This window comes from Schistocerca americana, chromosome 1 (assembly GCF_021461395.2).
Source record: "Schistocerca americana isolate TAMUIC-IGC-003095 chromosome 1, iqSchAmer2.1, whole genome shotgun sequence".
Taxonomy (NCBI): domain Eukaryota; kingdom Metazoa; phylum Arthropoda; class Insecta; order Orthoptera; family Acrididae; genus Schistocerca; species Schistocerca americana.
The window spans coordinates 593,581,421-593,598,916 of record NC_060119.1 but is presented as its reverse complement, the minus strand read 5'-3'; the positions used below and the strand labels follow the sequence as shown (position 1 = coordinate 593,598,916).

At 46.6% G+C, this 17,496-nt stretch overlaps 1 long non-coding RNA gene across 1 annotated transcript in view; it reads right to left on the bottom strand.

Annotated features, from left to right (window-relative positions):
- LOC124625316 overlaps positions 1-17,496 on the bottom strand; it is a 277,200-nt gene that overhangs the window by 206,974 nt on the left and 52,730 nt on the right. The gene's annotated exons all lie outside the window — the stretch shown is intronic.

Here is a 17,496-nt window from a genome sequence, read left to right as displayed (position 1 = left end):
TCGTTAGTCATCCGTCTGGGAGTCCTTAAGTTCATTCCTTCCCGAGCAGTCACTTTTGCAGCTACCTTAAATTATATGATTCACATACGGCGCTCCAAGTTAGTCAACAGCGATTCTAATGAATCCTCTGCTGTTACGATGTAAAATGATGACTGACGTTTCGGTTACCTTACAGTCAGGTACCATCAACGTTTTATCGCATTTTTGGGCTGCTGTGTCCCAGTTACTTAACGAGAGGCGTTACACTCCTTCCTTTCAACCGATGTATGGCATGGCAGATGACTGTTCAAAACCAGAGTGATCACTGAATGATAGAGTTGTAGAACAGGAATATCAGTTACTAAGTGGCTGAACTCCCACCTCAGAAATTGCATCTTACAATCAGCGTATCTCATGTCTCTCTTTTCCGGCTGTCAACATACCGTTGTCGCGTTGGTTCCGTGAATAACTACCGTGAGAAAAAAATGGTTCAAATGGCTCTGAGCACTATGGGACTTAACTTCTGAGGTCATCAGTCCCCTAGAACTTAGAACTACTTAAACCTAACTAAAACACACATCCATGCTCGACGCAGGATTCGAACCTGCGACCGTAGCGGTCGCGCAGTTCCAGACTGTAGCGCCTAGAACCGCTCGGCCACCCCGGCCGGCTACAGTGAGAAGGACCTGGACATATCCTTTCTCGTCTTTCCGTAATCTGAGCTAGTGCTGCGCTCGATTGTGGGACTTTAATTCTAATCTGCCTTCCTTCTCTCCTTTCTCCTCGATCTTGTTATTTAATCGTGACACTGTCTGCAGAACTGCCTCCGTGTCATAACTGACAGGATAGAGACTCTGCAGCATGCACAGAGTTTAGAGTGACAATAGAAGTGGTCACTCTACTGAAAGCTGCTTGAAACAATGGTTGAAACGTCACATCAGCATCACTCATTCTAGACTTGTGTTACGTACATTCAAGAGCCAAAACATTGAGAATCATTGCCCAACGTGAGTTGAAATACGACGTGGTGGCACATTATGCAGTAAAGAAAGTTTACAGGAAGTAACAGATACTATATTGGTGACTGAGAACGGTGCACTGAACTACATTACATCAGTAAATTACGTCATTTCTAGATTAATAATTATAGCTATTATTAGCTGTATGTTTTTAGATTTGTTAGAATCTTCAAGTATGTTTGGGAAGAGCAAGCCATTATCAACGCTTAGTTTCCCCTGCGCAGCAGATGAGGTATTGAAGTGTGGACGCTTGGACGCAAAACGGTTTGTCTCTACTGACAGGTGTAGTCCACTTAGTTGTGCAGTTACAACCATGCAGAAAACATCAGGTCGTAAAGTTAGTAACTTGCTTGTGGGAAAATTGTTTCGCGTAGAGAAAAACAAACATAACGATGTGTCTCCATATTAAGGTACCACATGTAAAACTGACTGCACTCACACGCCTTAGCCCGCATCTCGTGGTCGTGCGGTAGCGTTCTCGCTTCCCACGCCCGGGTTCCCGGGTTCGATTCCCGGCGGGGTCAGGGATTTTCTCTGCCTCGTGATGGCTGGGTGTTGTGTGCTGTCCTTAGGTTAGTTAGGTTTAAGTAGTTCTAAGTTCTAGGGGACTTATGACCACAGCAGTTGAGTCCCATAGTGCTCAGAGCCATTTTTTTCACACGCCTTACAGAGACAATGGAGAATTATTCCAGCAACGAGACGAGTAGCAAATAGGAAAATACACTGACAGAAGTGACTTTGACGAAGGGAAGGTTATTACGGATAACGTCTTGGAAACGAGCGTCTCGGACACGGCGAATCTGGTAGGCTGTTCGCGTGCTAATATTGTAAGCATTTATGGAAAGTGGTTGACGGATGTCCAGATGATGAGTATGTGACAAATGTTGGACGTCCACAGAACATCGACGTCTGAGGCTTTTCCGCTTTGTAAAGCAGATTACAAACCTGGGCAGTCACAAGTGTTTTGGAGCATACCGTTAAGCATAAATTGTTGAACATGAGGTTCCACACCACACGCACTCTACGTTCTCCCTTGTTGACCCAACGATATCATTAATTATAGTCGTAGCGAGTACGGGATCGCTGACTTTGGATCACGGATCGATGGAAATGTATCGCCCACTCGGATGAATCACTTTGCTTGCTACACCTAATAGACGGTAGTGTCCGGATATGCCGTCATCCAGCGAGCGGCTGCTCGAAACAAACACGGCACCATGTTCACAGGCCGATGGGGGAGTTATTATGATGTGTGTGCTGCTACAGCTACCAGGGGACCTGTGGTAGTAATCTAAGGCCTCATTATGACAACTGTGGACTACACGGAAGTTACTGTGGACCACGTGCATCCCTTCAAGCAGGTTCCTGCAGGATAACTGTCTGCGTCCCAAGGCGATAATCGTGCTACAGTGGGTCGAAGAACATGATAGTGAACTCACACCTAGTTCCTCGTCACCAAATCCGCTTGATCTAAATTGTGGGATGCTATAAGGCACCCGCAAATCACTGATCTGTGATGTATGGGACTTCCACGACCTGTACATAGTCATCTGGTGCCACATACTTCTGGTAACCTACCAAGCACTTTTCGAACACGCAAAACCGCTGCTGTGTTGCGTTCCAAAGATGGGCTAGCAATGTTTTGGCTCAACAGCATGTACACTTTCAATGAAAGCCATCCTGCTGAAGCTTGTCGGCACCAGTAGATGAAACATCACATTATTTGTACACTTCACCTGATTTCCACACCAGAAAGAATTACGTTGTATCGAATTCTGACAGATATAGAACTATCACATCTGAAATGATGTTGCATAAAAACACTAGCGTGATCTACGTAACAGCAACAGTAGGTCTGAAATAAGGACCGCAGTGTGTGATGTGACAATGATAGAAGTCAGAACTATGGGAAAAGACGCCGACATCATTTGCCGCATTAATTGCCATTGCCAGACTGTAACAGATCAAATTATGATTCGAAACACCAAAGTGGTTCAAATGGCTCTGAGCACTATGGGACTTAACATCTGAGGTCATCAGTCCCCTAGAACTTAGAACTACGTAAACCTAACTAACGTAAGGACATCACACACATCCATGCCCGAGACAGGATTCGGACCTGCGACCGTAGCGGTCGCGCTGTTCCAGACTGAAGCGCCTAGAACCGTTCGGCCACTCCGGCCGTCCTCGAAATAACAGGGGAACAAATATTCATTGTTGTTATTCCAATACACAGCCGATGGTATTTCATGTTCTCATTTGTGAGTAGATTTCCTGCAAAGTAAGTAGATGTGCTATGTTGCTAAAAGTTTCATTTACAGACAGCACAGTACTCTGACACTATACTCAACTCAATTACGGTCTGCTGCTGCAACAGTCGCCTTGAGAGTGATAGCATCGAGTACGTGGCTTACACTGTACCTTATGGCTTTGGTGATGCTTGTAGTCTCATGCTCATCGACCACGATAGAACCCAGAATTTACAATGGGCACAGCCGGCCGGAGTGGCCCTGCGGTTCTAGGCGCTACAGTCTGGAGCCGAGCGACCGCTACGGTCGCAGGTTCGAATCATGCCTCGGGCATGGATGTGTGTGATGTCCTTAGGTTAGTTAGGTTTAATTAGTTCTAAGTTCTAGGCGACTCATGACCTCAGAAGTTAAGCCGCATAGTGCTCAGAGCCATTTGAACCATTTTACAATGGGCGCAGCAAAATGAACTCCTAACTGCTGATCGCCTCACAAGTCAGTTTATAAAATAACAGCAGGCGTATGCTGATGTGCTGACTAGCCGAAACCCATTTTTTACAGGTGGTGCTTCAAAGCTCTTAAGTATTTCAAAACGGTCATATCTGAAATCGCAAAGAACGGTCGATAAAGTATTTTTATTTAGTAACTCTTCAAGAAACATAAAATTACTTACAACAGCCTGCTGGACAAAGTTCTTAGTGTGATATCAAATAAAATAAAAGCCTGTCTGCGACACTTCAAGCAAAAGTAAAATACATTATACAGTCAACGATCAGTACATTTTACTATTGACTTTAAAAATGTATTTTATCAGTGGCGACAGCGACGCATGATTTCATCAAACGTCACAGTAAAAACTTTGATGTGTAGGCTGCTGTAAATAATTTAACGATAACTGCAGGCGATCAGAGTTTCGAAAACCAGTAGTAAAAGCAACTGGTCAGCAGATCTTCGCAATTTGAAACAGATCTGTTTTCACAAACCAGTTTTCGTTCATCGGAAGTCCATCGAAATCAACGATTTCAAAAGGAGCAGTATTTATGTATGTGATGGTTCAAAAAATGGCTCTGAGCACTATGGGACTTAACTTCTGAGGTCATCAGTCCTCTAGGACTTAGAACTACTTACACCTAACTAACCTAAGGACATCACACACGTCCATGCCCGAAGCAGGATTCGAACTTGCGTCCGTAGCGGTCGCGCGGTTCCAGACTGCAGCGCCTAGAACCGCTCGGCCATCCCGGCCGGCTATGTGATGGTATGTGCTTAAGTGAACGTACAAAACATTTTATTTCCATGCGGATACATGACCGAGCATCTGTGTAGTGATGATGTCGTTGACGTTTAAATACATCCCTCTTCTCAGAATCTTGAGTGCTGCAATACCACCTTTACTATGAGGGAGCTAGATCACGCTCTCACTTCATCCCGATCCTCCTCCACCCCAGTGCCAGATGATGTTCACATTCAGAGAGACGGTGGTTAAGTGATTAAAATACCCTACGTGACGACAAGATTCGGCCACTCACAGCTCCAAAAGCAAACAGTTCAGTGCAGGGAGCAGCCATGCCGAGTTTCCACTCTGTTTGGGATGCTTTGGAGGGGAGAGAGGAGAAGAGAGGGGAGTAAGAGGAGTGGGAATGGATGGGGGAGGGGCGGGGATGCAGACACTTGTGACGGTGGAACAACACTGCAAAATAAACGACATTCATTTCTGATGGAAACCAAAGAAACTGTCATAAATAGCATCCGACAGCGGCTGAAATGCTTTGGTAGGTATTGCATCACATTTTGGTGATGGTGGTATCATAGCAACAGTATTCTGGTCACATCAAACATGCCCTAACACCAAAGTTAATTCCTTTTTTGGAACAGCATTTTTGTTTTATTTCTGTTGTATCATATTTCCCTACATTTTGGCAAAGCTTCAATTCCAACGACTTATCTACACTCCTGGAAATTGAAATAAGAACACCTTCAATTCATTGTCCCAGGAAGGGGAAACTTTATTGACACATTCCTGGGGTCAGATACATCACATGATCACACTGACAGAACGACAGGCACATAGACACAGGCAGCAGAGCATGCACAATGTCGGCACTAGTACAGTGTATATCCACCTTTCGCAGCAATTCAGGCTGCTATTCTCCCATGGAGACGATCGTAGAGATGCTGGATGTAGTCCTGTGGAACGGCTTGCCATGCCATTTCCACCTGGCGCGTCAGTTGGACCAGCGTTCGTGCTGGACGTGCAGACCGCGTGAGACGACGCTTCATCCAGTCCCAAACATGCTCAATGGGGGACAGATCCGGAGATCTTGCTGGCCAGGGTAGTTGACTTACACCTTCTAGAGCACGTTGGGTGGCACGGGATACATGCGGACGTGCATTGTCCTGTTGGAACAGCAAGTTCCCTTGCCGGTCTAGGAATGGTAGAACGATGGGTTCGATGACGGTTTGGATGTACCGTGCACTATTCAGTGTCCCCTCGACGATCACCAGTGGTGTACGGCCAGTGTAGGAGATCACTCCCCACACCATGATGCCGGGTGTTGGGCCTGTGTGCCTCGGTCGTATGCAGTCCTGATTGTGGCGCTCACCTGCACGGCACCAAACACGCATACGACCATCATTGGCACCAAGGCAGAAGCGACTCTCATCGCTGAAGACGACACGTCTCCATTCGTCCCTCCATTCACGCCTGTCGCGACACCACTGGAGGCGGGCTGCACGATGTTGGGGCGTGAGCGGAAGACGGCCTAACGGTGTGCGGGACCGTAGCCCAGCTTCATGGAGACGGTTGCGAATGGTCCTCGCCGATACCCCAGGAGCAACAGTGTCCCTAATTTGCTGGGAAGTGGCGGTGCGGTCCCCTACGGCACTGCGTAGGATCCTACGGTCTTGGCGTGCATCCGTGCGTCGCTGCGGTCCGGTCCCAGGTCGACGGGCACGTGCACCTTCCGCCGACCACTGGCGACAACATCGATGTACTGTGGAGACCTCACGCCCCACGTGTTGAACAATTCGGCGGTACGTCCACCCGGCCTCCCGCATGCCCACTATACGCCCTCGCTCAAAGTCCATCAACTGCACATACGGTTCACGTCCACGCTGTCGCGGCATGCTACCAGTGTTAAAGACTGCGATGGAGCTCCGTATGCCACGGCAAACTGGCTGACACTGACGGCGGCGGTGCACAAATGCTGCGCAGCTAGCGCCATTCGACGGCCAACACCGCGGTTCCTGGTGTGTCCGCTGTGCCGTGCGTGTGATCATTGCTTGTACAGCCCTCTCTCAGTGTCCGGAGCAAGTGTGGTGGGTCTGACACACCGGTGTCAATGTGTTCTTTTTTCTATTTCCAGGAGTGTATTTATCAATATTTTTGCTAGTTTCCTTTGTTTTAGACAAAACTATCATAAATCTCAGAGTCATTACAAGCCATAATACATAATGCATTGCAATGTTATGAGTGAAACAGTTACTCCTTCTTATTAATCTAAGTAAACAACTCAGCAGAGGTCATTGGTATCTGCAGAAGTGCAGTAAGCATGAACTGTGTGAACAGCAGAATAGAAGAGACTCGAAGCTTTTTATATGTGGTGTTGAATAATAACGCTGAAAATGGAGTGTAGTTATAAGACAATAAACGAGGTTCTGCGAACAATCGACAAGGAAAGGATTATGTGGAAAATGCAAACTAGAAGAAGGAGCACGATGATAGGACAAATGTTAAAGGCACCGAGGAGTGGTTTCCATGGTACTAGATGCAGGACTTGCACAAAGTAGGGTGTCCCACCTACAGAAGTCCATTTTCGGCCTGAGTGGTGAGTGGGTCCACCCTATTGTGAGTCGCCCGCTGACCAGCGCACTTCACGCGTTCTCGTTGCTGTCTTTTCACTACGTAGCATGGCGCCACAATCTTTGTGCATCCTATGTGCAGCGAAAGTTCTTCATTATCAGTCATGTGTGATCACATGCAATGCCATTAAATTTATGTTGGAAGAGGCAAACTGCTCCTGAGAGTCGACATAAACGTTTTCTGGGTTTGGTACCGCGTCATAATGTAAAAACTACTGCTGCTATAGAAAAAGCAACGTTTCGGCCACGATTGCAGCGGTCCATTATACCCAGAAGAAGGCCGCTGCAATCGTGGCAGAAACGTTGGTTTTTCTATAGCAGCAGTAGTTTTTACATTATGACGCGGTACCAAACCCAGGAAACTTTTATGTCGACTGACTCTGGCCGCGGAAGCCTATGCAATTATACACTCCTGGAAATTAAAATAAGAACACCGTGAATTCATTGTCCCAGGAAGGGGAAACTTTATTGACACATTCCTGGGGTCAGATACATCACATGATCACACTGACAGAACCACAGGCACATAGACACAGGCAACAGAGCATGCACAATGTCGGCACTAGTACAGTGTATATCCACCTTTCGCAGCAATGCAGGCTGCTATTCTCCCATGGAGACGATCGTAGAGATGCTGGATGTAGTCCTGTGGAACGGCTTGCCATGCCATTTCCACCTGGCGCCTCAGTTGGACCAGCGTTCGTGCTGGACGTGCAGACCGCGTGAGACGACGCTTCATCCAGTCCCAAACATGCTCAATGGGGGACAGATCCGGAGATCTTGCTGGCCAGGGTAGTTGACTTACACCTTCTAGAGCACGTTGGGTGGCACGGGATACATGCGGACTTGCATTGTCCTGTTGGAACAGCAAGTTCCCTTGCCGGTCTAGGAATGGTAGAACGATGGGTTCGATGACGGTTTGGATGTACCGTGCACTATTCAGTGTCCCCTCGACGATCACCAGTGGTGTACGGCCAGTGTAGGAGATCGCTCCCCACACCATGATGCCGGGTGTTGGCCCTGTGTGCCTCGGTCGTATGCAGTCCTGATTGTGGCGCTCACCTGCACGGCGCCAAACACGCATACGACCATCATTGGCACCAAGGCAGAAGCGACTCTCATCGCTGAAGACGACACGTCTCCATTCGTCCCTCCATTCACGCCTGTCGCGACACCACTGGAGGCGGGCTGCACGATGTTGGGGCGTGAGCGGAAGACGGCCTAACGGTGTGCGGGACCGTAGCCCAGCTTCATGGAGACGGTTGCGAATGGTCCTCGCCGATACCCCAGGAGAAACAGTGTCCCTAATTTGCTGGGAAGTGGCGGTGCGGTCCCCTACGGCACTGCGTAGGATCCTACGGTCTTGGCGTGCATCCGTGCGTCGCTGCGGTCCGGTCCCAGGTCGACGGGCACGTGCACCTTCCGCCGACCACTGGCGACAACATCGATGTACTGTGGAGACATCACGCCCCACGTGTTGAGCAATTCGGCGGTACGTCCACCCGGCCTCCGGCATTACCACTATACGCCCTCGCTCAAAGTCCGTCAACTGCACATACGGTTCACGTCCACGCTGTCGCGGCATGCTACCAGTGTTAAAGACTGCGATGGAGCTCCGTATGCCACGGCAAACTGGCTGACACTAACGGCGGCGGTGCACAAATGCTGCGCAGCTAGCGCCATTCGACGGCCAACACCGCGGTTCCTGGTGTGTCCGCTGTGCCGTGCGTGTGATCATTGCTTGTACAGCCCTCTCGCAGTGTCCGGAGCAAGTATGGTGGGTCTGACACACCGGTGTCAATGTGTTCTTTTTTCCATTTCCAGGAGTGTATTTTCCTGAGAGGTTTGCAGGGACCGCTAGCTATTCCATCCGCACAAGAACGAGAATAAAAAAGGAGGGGGAAAACAAAGCTGCAATTATTTTCCATGGCTTTACCTCTCTTCAAAGAAGCGAAAGAAGGGGAATAAAGTTTTATTTATAGGTAACATTACACACAGGAAACTGACAAGCAGGTTCTACGTGATGCCTGTGTTTTATTACACTGTCAATGCCGTGGTAAACGACGTTCGTTCCTAGATTACATTTTTATTCCTTTTTTGTTTTATGGGGTTTCCTTATGGACGCATATGGTCGGAAGTTTTTTCTTTGTTTGATCCTCTGTTTATGCCGCTATTCCGTTTATGGTACTCTAGTGAGAAACTGTTGACTTTTAACGTGTATATTTGAGGATTATCAGTCGTACTGACACCTGTTAATACGATCGTTTGCATACTCGCTAGCTATAGGTTATTATAAATCACATGAGATAGGTGCTTCGCCTGCCAAAGTCTACCTCTTCCACCGCGCAGTGGTCCTTCATGCCGGAGGCCCCACCTCTGCTGTTGTCGCCTCTTCTACCACGCTGCCTGTACACATAGAGGTCAATATAATTTGTGCGCACAGGGCAAAAACTGTAGGGGAAAGACGGAAACTAGAACATATGCAGCAGATAATTTAGGTAGTTGGGCGTAATTGCTTCTGTGATGTGGAGGGTTTGGCACAGGAGAGGGTGCCACAGCGGGCTGTCACACAGTGCTGATGACCCAACCAAGAAAGAAACGTGTTTGTCAGATCTCGAACCTATTCACATGTATAACAAACATGATGAATGGCGCTGCACTACTGCAGACAAATTTATACCTATCCTCATGCAAATCAAGGCCAACGAAACGTATCAAAATTATATGTGAAAATACTTGTTCTATAAAAATCTTTGCCGCGCGGAATGAGCCGAGCGGTCTATGGCGCTGCAGTCACGCACTGTGCGGCTGGTCCCGGAGGAGGTTCGAGTCGTCCCTCGGGCATGGGTGTGTGTGTGTTTGTCCTTAGGATAATTTAGGTTAAGTAGTGTGTAAGTTTAGGGACTGATGACCTTAGTAGTTAAGTCCCATAAGATTTCACACACATTTGAACATTTTATAAAAATCTTTACTCTCTAAAGCTGATACACGCCCACGCTTTCTTATATTACAATAAATGAATAGCCATTTACCAGCTGTGTTTCTTAGAAAGCAAGATATTTTCAAATTTTACAAGTACATAACTATCGTCTTTTTTCGCGTCCTCACGGTGCTGCTTCGACATCCTCTGCAGAAATTGTTTGTTCCGCAGGCAATTTATTTACGCATTGTAACACTTGCTCAGGGTTAGCAAGCTGCAAAAGTAATTCGATTTGTTACGCTAGAGGCGAGGTTTTTTCTCGTGAGCAATGTGTCGCGCCAGTGATTTTATTCCGAGACATTCGACTGGGTTGCCGTGACGACGCGATTTGCAGTGCTGTTCTCGCACACGCAGAAAAAAGAATACCAAACCCACAGCGACGTAGTTCAGCCCAGACCGGGCACGGTGACGATACTTACGGCGACCGAGTGAGGCGGTTCAGTAGGCAACACAATGGAATTGTATTCGGGAGGAATACGGTTCCAGTCCGCTTCGGGGCATCAAGATGTAGGTTTTACGAAACTCCCCTAAGTTACTCCAGGTAATTGCCGAGACCCTTCCCTAATCCGGACTTGTGCTCCGTCTTTAATGACTTCGTTGTCGACGGGACGTTAAATCTAATCTTATTTTTGATACATACTGATTTGCAGAAGAATTGAATACATTCGAAAGGCGGAACGACAGCTCTTGTTCGTGCTGAGCAGTGCACACTCGGAGCCGGGTACCTAGAGCCTCTCCTACGAACCGTCAGGTGAATTTTCTCTGCTCTTTCGGCAAATGTTTTTAATTTAATGTTTGAGATATGTTGACAGAGGTCCTCCAAATAAAATCTGCTCATTCTGTGTTTCATGTGCCGACCAGTTACAACGCATTTGGTTGATTTATTTTTCACTAAAAAGATTTTATGTGGGATTTTACGAGCATATTATACAGTGCGGCTCCTGCTCAGCCCAGTGCGATATTCGTTTTAACGTTTTGGCAGAAAATTCTAAGAAATTTTTGTCTTATGTCGAAGCGGTAGGTGGATCAAAAGAAAATGTCCAGACACTCTGTGACCAAAATGGTACTGAAACAGAGGATGACAGACTCTGTTTCACAGAGGAAGACTGCACTGTAATTCCTTCTCTAGATTGTCGCACAGATGACAAAATGGTAGATATCGAAATAGATGACAGAGGGATAGAAAAACAATTAAAATCGCTCAAAAGAGGAAAGGACGCTGGACCTGATGGGATACCAGTTCGATTTTACGCACAGTACGCGAAGGAGCTTGCCCCCCTTCTTGCAGCGGTGTTCCGTAGGTCTCTAGAAGAGCGTACCGTTCCAAAGGATTGGAAAAGGGCACAGGTCATCCCCGTTTTCAAGAAGGGACGTCGAACCGACGTGCAGAACTATAGACCTTTATCTCTGACGTCGATCAGTTGGAACATGTATTATGTTCGAGTATAATGACTTTTCTGGAGACTAGAAATCTACTCTGTAGGAATCAGCATGGGTTTCGAAAAAGACGATCGTGTGAAACCCAGCTGGCGCTATTCGTCCACGAGACTCAGAGGGCCATAGACACGGGTTCCCAGATAGATGCCGTGTTTCTTGACTTCCGCAAGGTGTTTTATACAGTTCCCTACAGTCGTTTAATGAATAAAGTAAGAGCATATGGACTATCAGACCAACTGTGTGATTGAATTGAAGAGTTCCTAGATAACAGAATGCAGCATGTCATTCTCAACGGAGAGAAGTGATTTCAGGTGTGCCACAGGGGAGTGTCTTAGGACCGTTGCTATTCACAATATATATAAATGACCTTGTGGATAACATCGGAAGTTCACTGAGGCTTTTTGCGGATGATGCTGTAGTATATGAACAGATTGTAACAATGGAAAATTTTGCTGAAATGATGGAGGAACTGCAACGAATTGACGTATAGTGCAGGGAATGGCAATTGAATCTCAATGTAGACAAGTGTAATGTGCTGCGAATACATAGAAAGAAAGATCCTTTATCATTTAGCTACAATATAGCAGGTCAGCGATTGGAAGCAGTTAATTCCATAAATTATCTGCGAGTAGGCATCAGGAGTGATTTAAAATGGAATGACCATATAAAGTTAATCGTCGGTAAAGCAGATGCCAGACTGGGATTCATTGGAAGAATCCTAAGGAAATGCAGACCGAAAACAAAGGAACTAGGTTACAGTACACTTGTTCGCCCACTGCGTGAATACTGCTCACCGGTGTGAGATCCGTACCAGATAGGGTTGATAGAAGAGATAGAGAAGATCGAACGTAGAGCAGCGCTCTTCGTTACAGGATGATTTAGTAATCGCGGAAGTGTTACGGAGATGACAGAGAAACTCCAGTGGAAGACTCTGCAAGACAGACGCTCAGTAGCTCGATAGGGGCTTTTGTTGAAGTTTCGAGAACATACCTTCACCGAGGAGTCAAGCAGTATATTGCTCCCTCCTACTCCCTCCTACGTATATCTCGCGAAGAGACCATGTAGGTAAAATCAGAGAGATTAGAGACCACACAGAGGCACACCGACAATCTTTCTTTCCACTAACAGTACGAGACTGGAATAGAAGTGAGAACCAATAGAGGTACTCAAGGTACCCTCCGCGACACACCGTCAGGTGGCTTGACGAGTATAGATGTAGATGTAGATGTAGTCACTAAAACGCGAAAAACAGAAAATCCAATAGAGATTGAGTAGCGCTGCTGCAGGACGGTAGCCGACAAACAGCGCGGCACGGACTGGCGTATGAGACTGCACAAATCAGGAAAGGAAAGAGGTGGAGAGCAACTTTTTATCGATCTTGCGGTGTGTCGTCTTGACATCGGCTGCATAAGAGGCTAATTGAGAGCTTGCCTCGAATCCACAGTCCGGGATAGTAGAACTTTCAAGACTCTTTCGCAGAACGGAATTTCATTTATCATATCACAAACACTATAATATTAACTATGCTTTGCGATTAAGAGAACTGACAGCTTCTGTGTCGTCTACCACTTCTCGTGTTTCGCGCTCGACTTGCCCCTTCCCGTCTCGTGAGCCTGCCAGCGCTACACTGTCTGCTACACAAACGCTGCTGCAATACAAGTGAGTTACTGTTAGTGTTTTACTGTCACTGTTATCAAATCACATTACACGACTGTGAGACCATTCTATGGAATGACCAGACGCGCTAAATTCTTTTGCAAGTCTTAGCTTTCTTAGTTCGCTGACGAGATCCAGAAGACTGCGGAAAAGAACCCTCACTACTGCCGTCTTTCTTGATTCTGCGAAAGCCATCTATAAATTACTAAAAAAGCCGTCCATATTGGTCTAACACAGCTGCAAAATTTCCACTGCTGCCGGAAACGAATTACTGTACGATACGCCACTTTGTGAGAGGCCTGTAATATTGTCTTTTGGCTCCTTTAGCAGCTACTAAGGAGCTGTGGAGCAGGAATTAAAGTGTGTACCAGAATTGCAGACATGTACCTGCAACAACCACTAAAAATCACACAACTATTATTTTCGAGGTAATAACGAATGTAAATTGAAGGTGGAGGTTGAGAAAGGGAAGGAACTGTTGATGTCAGCTGCATCGGGACTTTATGCGGAATCAGCGGCGACGAGTGAAAATGTGTGCGGGACCGGGAATCGAACCTGGGATCTCCTGCTTGCAAGACAGAAAATCGAGCAACTTCATTCATGGTGCAGACGTGGGCTCGTCCAAACACGACACTTCCCATCTGTCATTCTGTCTCGTTTCCACATGGATCTATCTTACTTTGGTGCCATGACCTTTAGCAGCAGGGAAGCATCACATGAGAGCTCGGCAACAGATCAACAGCTTTCCAGGGCGATTAATATTTTATCTGGTGAGCTTACCTCATGTTCTGCCCATTATCCACTGTACTGTCACGTTGATGGTCAGTGCTAGGTCTGACGACATGAAAGTCACGAGACACGTTCAGCTACTCCATCCGCCATTGTGATACGAGAGCTCTCCCTCTCCCTCTCCCTCTCTGTCTCGCCCAGAACAGCAGCTAATGCATTGCTCATATATGGTATGCGATCATTTCGGTTTTATGAATGGTAAAGGCACCATACAGGCAGTTATAACGCGATTGATAATTGAAGCAAGACAAGAAAAATCGAGACACGACCATAGGATTTGTCGGCTTGAAAAAAGCGTTCGACAAAGTAAAATGGTGCAAGATGCTCCAAATCCTGAGAAAAATACGAGTAAGGTATAGGGAAAGAGAGATAAAATACAGTATGTACAAGAACCACGAGGGAACAATAAGACTGGAAGGCTAAGAACGAAGTGCTCGGGTTAAAAACGGTGTACGACAGCGATGTAGTCTTCCGTTCCTACAGTTCAATATATACATCGAAGTAGCAATGCAGGAAATAAAAGAAGGGATTAAAATTCGAGGTGTAAGAACACCAACGATAAGATCTGACGACATTGCTATCTCCAGTGAAAGTAAACAGTTACAGGAACTGTTGAATGGAAGAACGGCCTAATGAGCAGATAATATGGACTGAGAATAAATCGAAGAAAGACGAATGTAATGGGAGGTCACAGAAATTAGACTAGCGAGAAACTTAACATTAGAGGTGGTGATCACGAAGTAGATAAAGTTAAGGAATTCTGCCATCTAGACAGGAATATAACCATGACGGACGGAGGAAGGCGGATATAAAAAGCAGACGAGCCCTGGCTGAAATAGCATTCCTGGTCAAGAGAAAACTACTAGTATGAAACATTAATTTGAGGAAGACATTTCCGAGAATGTACGTTTGGAGCCCAGCGTTGTACGGTAATGCGACAGTGGACTGTGGGAAAACTAGAACAAAAGAGAATCGAAACATTTGAGATGTGGTACTTCAGAAGAATATTGACAATTAGATGGACTGATCAGTAAGGAGTGAGGAGGATCTCCGCAGAATCGCCGAGGAAAGAATAAATGGGGAACTCTAACGAGAAGAAGGTAGAGGATGATAGGACATCTGTTAAGACATCAGAGAATAACAACAAAACAAAAGCAAATTAACGTTGACGATTTCAACGGTTTCGACGTTGGCGGAACGTTAAATTAAACAGAAAAAGTTATCCGGTTCTTTCCCATGCCTATCGTCTTCTCTCGTTTTACCCCACAACGCGCTGATAGCGCGACTCTCCTACAAAATATTATTATGCTTACACGTGCAGGTAGCGGTGCTCATACGTTGGCATTATTAACGACATAGTAACGTCGCTGCGTTTAATGTTCACGAAGAAAGAAACAAAATATTGCTGTGGCCGAGAGTACGGCGCTAGAAAAACAAGTAGCGTCTGGTAGGCCGCAAAACGGTCCAGAAGAGCGGCGACATTCCAGCTCGAAGTGCGACCTCCACACCTGCCGTCTGTCGGCGGCTTACGGACGCTCCGTTCCTCTGCGCTCCACCAAATGAATGGACTGCTCGCTCGGAGGAGCTATCGTAATTACACAGTGAGAGGCCGGTATCGCCAGGTGGTCCTCATTATGAGGAGTGTCACGTAGAAATGCGGCGGCCGTCTGACGCCAGAGGCGCAAACACATGAAATGTGAGACGTTACGCTGTACCTCGGTGGAATAATGTACATTGCTAATAACTTTCTGCTGAGATTTGGACACGATTACCAAGCAAATGACATCATATTAAAGTCAGAGCAAGAAGCGGCTAATCTATTATTATCAAGAAACAAAAAACAACACCAGCTAGGGGCGAAACCGTTTTTGCGTGTAACATGCAACAATTCATTCACAGCGGCAATATTTTTAACCAAGGTCGCAAATGGTGGTTCGAAACGGTACCGAAAAAAAGATTATATGAAGGGAACTGGTTTGAAGTTACTGTACGTCTTTCCTATCTCGTGCTAATATTGGCTCGTCAGCACGCCTCCTGCATCCGAAAACCCCTGTAATCTTATGTATTCTATGTATGTCTACCGTTACAGCGTCTCTTCTAGTTCCTAATCCCACCCATTACGTGTACATTCAGCTCCAAGCTGACTATTTCAAAACGCATAAACATGGCGTGTTTATGATAAAAATTTTCGATACGTTATTTCTTCTCGCAGACCTTTTGGTGTCTATTCGATTCGTACTTTATATGTCCACTTCTTACGATGTGAAAACAAATTTTTCGCTGTCACAGCATCACTCACCCATGGGGACATAACTTTATTTGATTCTGTCATAATGTAACTGTGTTCAACCGTTCTATCTCACTGTTAATAGTTCTAAATCCAAACGTGCATGACGGACGCAAACTTTGAGCGGAGTTCACGTCCAACTTGGTCACCTTTCGTCTTCCGCTACGCATGACAGTGTAGAGATTACGATAAAGCACGACAATTACTGCGTCGATGCGAGTAAATGGTTCAAATGGCTCTAAGCACTATGGGACTTAACATCTGAGGTCATCAGTCCCCTAGAACTTAGAACTACACTACTGGCCATGAAAACTGCTACACCAAGAAGAAATGCAGATGATAAACGGTTATTCATTGGACAAATGTAGTAGAACTGACATGTGACTACATTTTCACACAGTTTGGATGCATAGATCCTGAGAAATCAGTACCCAGAACAACCACCTCTGACCGTAATAACTGCCTTGATACGCCTGGCCATTGAGTCAAACAGCGCTTGGATGCCGTATACAGGTACAGCTGCCCATGCAGCTTCAACACGATACCATAGTTCATCAAGAGTAGTGACTGGCGTATTGTGACGAGCCAGTTGCTCAGCCACCATTGACCAGACGTTTTCAGTTGGTGAGATATCTGGAGAATGTGCTGGCCAGGGCAGCAGTCGAACATTTTCTGTATCCAGATAGGCCCGTACAGGACCTGCAACATGCGGTCGTGCGTTACCCTGCTGAAATGTAGGGTTTCGCAAGGATCGAATGAAGGGTAGAGGCACGGGTCGTAACACATCTGAAATGAAATGTCCACTGTTCAAAGTGCCGTCAATGCGAACAAGAGGTGACCGAGACGTGTAACCAATGGCACCCCATACCATCACGCCGAGTGATATGCCAGTATGGCGATGACGAATACACGCTTCCAATGTGCGTTCACCGCGATGTCGCCAAACACTGATCCGACCACCATGATGCTGTAAACATCCGAAAAAATGACGTGGACCCAGGTTCGTCGTTGAGTACACCATCGCAGGCGCTTCTGTCTGTGATGCAGCGTCAAGGGTAACCGCAGCCATGGTCTCCGAGCAGATAGTCCGTGCTGCTGAAAAACTTCGTCGAACTGTTCGTGCAGATTGTTGTTGTCTTGCAAACGTCCCCATCTGTTGACTCAGGGATCGAGACGTGGCTGCACGATCCGTTACAGCCATGCGGATAAGATGCCTGTCATCTCGACTGCTAGTGATACGGG